General features: G+C 39.2%; 1 protein-coding gene across 1 annotated transcript in view; it reads right to left on the bottom strand.

Annotated features, from left to right (window-relative positions):
- LOC138006930 (uncharacterized) overlaps window positions 1-3,156 on the bottom strand; it is a 50,814-nt gene extending 47,658 nt beyond the window's left edge. The window contains exon 1 of the mRNA XM_068853562.1: window positions 2,954-3,156. The gene's annotated coding sequence lies outside the window, so the exon portion shown is untranslated. The remainder of the gene's footprint in view (window positions 1-2,953) is intronic.
- Between the last annotated feature and the right edge of the window lie 1,844 nt (window positions 3,157-5,000).

The raw sequence follows: 5,000 nt of genomic DNA, 5'->3' as shown, positions 1-5,000 counted from the left end.
AACTACTTTTGTATTTCACTCATAAATATATAGCACTATTTAGTGAGATTTCCCATATCCAATTAAAAAAGTGGAGCAATCATGCCAAAAATTGTCCCTTAAAACAAAAGTTTTGAGATATAACAATTCCTCAAGATGGCTTTTTGTGTAATGTTATGAATTAGATTAAGTACTCATCAAATAAAATGTGAGGTTTTGGTGGGAGAAATTGAAATATCAACTGCATCACAATATGATTGGTATAATTATTTAGATCGCTACAACAAGTTGCAAAATTGTTGAGACATTTTCATAAAAAAACTCCTTTTCTAGCTTCCAATGCCCGCCGTATCTAGAATTTAAACCATTCCCACTTCCTCTCCCCTCTCCCCCTTTCAATGTTGACTGCTGAAGTTCCCAACATTTTTTTGTCTTGCTAGCAACACTGATGAGGGGGGGAGGGGGGCTGCAGTGTGAGAGATAATAGAGAAATTAATAACGGCCCAAGAAGGTGAAGTGTCTCCACTATTTTTGCAACTTGTTGTCTGAATGATTACAATAATTTTGCCAGTCCGGATTTGACTCCTATAGGGAAACGTTTCAACGTAGAAAAGCAGGATTCAACTAAAGAAACAATCATTAACTATCGCATAAGCTCTGAAACATTTAAGAGGTTTGCACGCGAAGTGCAAAGCACATTGTACCAAACACGAAAGGATATTAATTATTGACATACGGTAGCATCGATTTTCGTTTGTTTGGACTTATCATCGCTAACAGAAGACCAAATACTAAAGCGAGCAAAGTATTTTGCACTGCAGATCTAATGCTCCGAAAGTTACACATGGCTAGTATTATGTAACACAATATTATTTATTGTGTTTCTTGGTGACGTCAACCGGGATGGTGGCGTTACAGTTAAAAATCGTATCTTCGAGGAAACAGCACAATTCAACTAGTACTTTCTTTTCTAATAAATCCAATACATTACCAGACGATTTGTAATAAAGTTCACACAGTTAGAAATCCTGTACATATCGCCTATTCCATTTACCAACGGTCTACCATCCAAGCACGGTCTACCATCGCAACAGCAAGAAATATGATATCATATTATTTTCTCAGTGAAAAGTTGTGGTAGACTGTGTAGATCGTTTGATATAAATGTCATAATGTGTAGCCGGTGCAAATTTGTTGCCTTCTGTATCTCATTGTGAAACAAATCTCGCAAAGGATTTAGCACAATCGAGTGCTTTCTTTTGATCATTGTGCTCAGTCAGTCATTCCAAAGAACATGGAATTAGCCTGTACCCGACACATCACTTAGAAGACTTGCTAGTAAGCGTTACCAATCCCTTCTCTGGAAGCAGACTAGCCCGAAAGCGATCAGTAATGTTACAAATGGACCTCTAAGAAAATGTATCTTTGTATAACAATGTTTTCTGAGAATTGATTATTTGGAAAGTGGATGTTCCCTTTAAATGGCATGCGGTCGCAGTTAAAGGAGAGGTTGTGTCTGTTTTTCATTCGTAAACAACAACTAATTTTGTACATGTTGCGCGTACTTTAGATGTCATATGTCGACCGAAATATAGGTGTTTAAGGCAAATTATTTCCAAATCGGTTCCAGGATATCTCTAGCGTACTTTAAAAAGCGAAAGGATGGAAATCACACCTTTTTGTGTACCAAATTATGTGTATTTTCGACTTGACTCACAGAAAGCACTGAAATGACTTCAAATTACGTCATACCGAAACCCTGCCAAAATCCAGTTTATCGCTGGCCATTTTCCATTCACAGCAGATCAGAGAATTAAACCCTTTTTTTTGGAAACACCATATTAAACGCAAACGATAGACACCTTCCCGTTCCAATAAACAAGGTGACCGTATGCCAATACCGTCACAACCAACTCAGACAACAAGTTGCAAAATTGTTGAGACACTTTCATAAAAAAACTCCTTTTCTAGCTTCCAATACCCGCCGTATCTAGAATTTAAACCATTCCCACTTCCTCTCCCCCTTTCAATGTTGACTGCTGAAGTTCCCAACATTTTTTTGTCTTGCTAGCAACACTGATAAGGGGGGAGGGGGGCTGCAGTGTGAGAGATAATAGGGAAATTAATAACGGCCCAAGAAGGTGAAGTGTCTCCACTATTTTTGCAACTTGTTGTAGCTCTAGTAAGTAACAGTACATGTACATGTATGGTAGCTTTGTAATGTTTCGTGAAAAATGCTAGTAATGCAAATGCTTTTGAGTGGTCTACTACTCCACTAGACAATTGATTTTTTTGTTAAGGCTCACACACATGTACATGCAAACAAGCAAGTGACAAGTAACAAGCGAGAAAGCTTGTATACTATGTCATAGGAAATAGTTACATATCACCCTGCACAAGCAATGTGGAATACAGCCGAATGTACACTGTGCAGTTATTGACTGATTGGTTAAATCTTTTTATGATTTGGTACAAAGGGCTTCACATTACTGGACAAGTCATGTGACATTGTTTGGACATGAGAAACCAGTGAAGGTAAAGTACATGTAGATATACAGGTGACAAGGGAGTAACTACAGAACAACCTGCCACTATTGTGTTCTTGTAGTGGCACCGTTTAAAGAACAAGGAATCTGCAAGTGGCGAATAAGGTCAATAAGGGGGTGGGTATACAGAGATCCATATATTAATCACCTATTTGTTATTACATGTATTGTTATTACCTTAAATGGCATTAATACAATATAAAGTGAAACTATTAAGGGAGTAGGTCTGCAAAAGCAATGACTGTGCTGAGGCCCTCCTTGGCGTTTTGGCGAAAAATGACAAAATGTCCTAGGGAACAAGGCGACAGAAACAATTTTAGGGAGCAAAAAGCTGGGAACAAGTAACTTGGGGTAAAAGGGAACAAAATTTTAAAATTTTAAGCCATTTAAACCTAAATCAGGTTTGTATCAGTAAGATGACGACTTACCGAAAACTCCTCCGGCAGTCTTTTGCTTTTCGGATCTTTTGAATCTTCCCGCCCATTTGCTAACTGTAGTAGCTGTTCGGCCAGGCCACCCTTGTTCCAAACGTTCGTAGAACAACTCCGTTTACGTTTTGAAGAAGGCCTCTATTTTTGTCATGAAGTCTTCACCGATTAACCCTTTCGGAGACTGTCTGAGGTTGAATCATGTCACTGGCGTGTTTGTGGCGAATGCTGATGGGTTTCGACAAAACACTGACCCCCGGTCAACTGACCCCCTTACTGACCCCCTACTGACCCCCTATAAAATCAATGGGAAAATGAATACTGCTTACTTAAGCCTCAACAACCCTTTTTAAACAGCATTGTTCAACAGTATTTAAGTCTAAGCATCCATTTTAAAAAGGTTACCTTACATGAAGTAATCGGCCATCACAACAATAATCGAAAACTAACCTTTTTAAAATGGGTGCTTAGACTTAAATACTGTTGAACAATGCTGTTTAAAAAGGGTTTTTGAGGCTTAAGTAAGCAGTATTCATTTTCCCATTGATTTTTAGGGGGTCAGTAGGGGGGTCAGTAAGGGGGTCAGTTGACCGGGGGTCAGTGTTTTGTCGAAACCCAATGCTGATACCCGTGGACGACCTTCTGACCTGAATTGTCGTTGCCCTTTCTTCCGGATTTCATCGATGCTTACTGGGTTTATTTGGTGGAATGCGTGCTATTTCACCCGCACAAAATATTAAGGAATCGCAAAGATCCAATTCTGATCGTCCAACAAGGGAAAAAGAGAGGAAGAGCACATTGATCGCCCGCGCGAATATCAAACCGATAGTTCAAACCGATCTCGTTCCCAGGGCCTTTGCGGCGGGGCAATTCAAAATGGCGGACAAAGTTGTTGAATCATGTAATTATTGTGAAATGTCCACAATCCTTCTCTCTATGCCAACACCCAACCACAACCCGTTGCGAGCCTAGTGCGATTCCTGGGGCGCTTTCATTTTGTGTGGAAAAACTGGGGAGAATTTTCTGCTTAAAGGAACAGAGCAAATTTCCTCAATCAAAATATGGAGGAACATGGTAATGGTAAAGGTAAAGTCTTCTTACTAGCCTCTACTACTTTCTCAATCTCATTCTGTGCTGGGTATGACTCCTATATCGAATTCACATGTTATTTGCATGTTATTTACGAAGGCCTTGCTTTACATGTCATTTGCACTGATTCATCCCAGCAATTTACATGAAATTTACACACAAAATCACTGTTGCCCCGTCCACACGTATCCGGAGATTTTTGTATCCGCAAATTTTTTTATACGGATACAAAAATATCTGCGTCCACACGTAGCGTATACGAATCGTATACGACCGTCCGCACGTATCCGATTCGTATCCGGACATCTCAAAGGATTAGTCAACAGAGCATGCGGAAAAAGACTGGTTCTGATACTGTGACGTCAGCGTATACAAAAATATACGGATACGAGCGTCCAGGCAGCTCTTGACTCAGGAAAAAAAGGCCAGTTCTTTTCTCATATAAACGCTAGCTAAAGACCCGGCTGGGAGGGTTACCATCTTACCGGGGACAACTTTTCTCCATATCGACAGGGCCTAAGACTTGATCCAAGTCGAACTATTAAAACACATACCGATAGGCATTACATAGGTTGCAACCGGCGAACTTTCGATAAACCGAACTTAGTGCAACATGCAGGGCCAATTCAACAGTTTCCCACATAATTTAATTAGGTAATAAATATTCGACACTCAAACTCAGTCATTAACAGGGCATACAGATCCAAAGACATTTGGTAACTTAGACAGGACACACATGATGATAAAGCGCAATTTACAGACATTTTATGAGACATGACCAAACGGCGTAAAATCCTTGTAAATTTTCGATTTATAGACATTTTTGCAAGATTTTATAAAGTCTGTAAATTTCAAGTATTTCCTCTTATTGTAGCTCCAATAATTTATAAACATTTTACAGACATTTTATAGAGCTTTACTCAACAAAACTCTGTAAAATATATGTAAAATAAATTTA

This window comes from Montipora foliosa, chromosome 6 (genome assembly GCF_036669935.1).
Source record: "Montipora foliosa isolate CH-2021 chromosome 6, ASM3666993v2, whole genome shotgun sequence".
Lineage (NCBI taxonomy): Eukaryota > Metazoa > Cnidaria > Anthozoa > Scleractinia > Acroporidae > Montipora > Montipora foliosa.
Note: the sequence above shows the minus strand (reverse complement) of the source record. Positions and strands in the feature narration are given on the sequence as shown.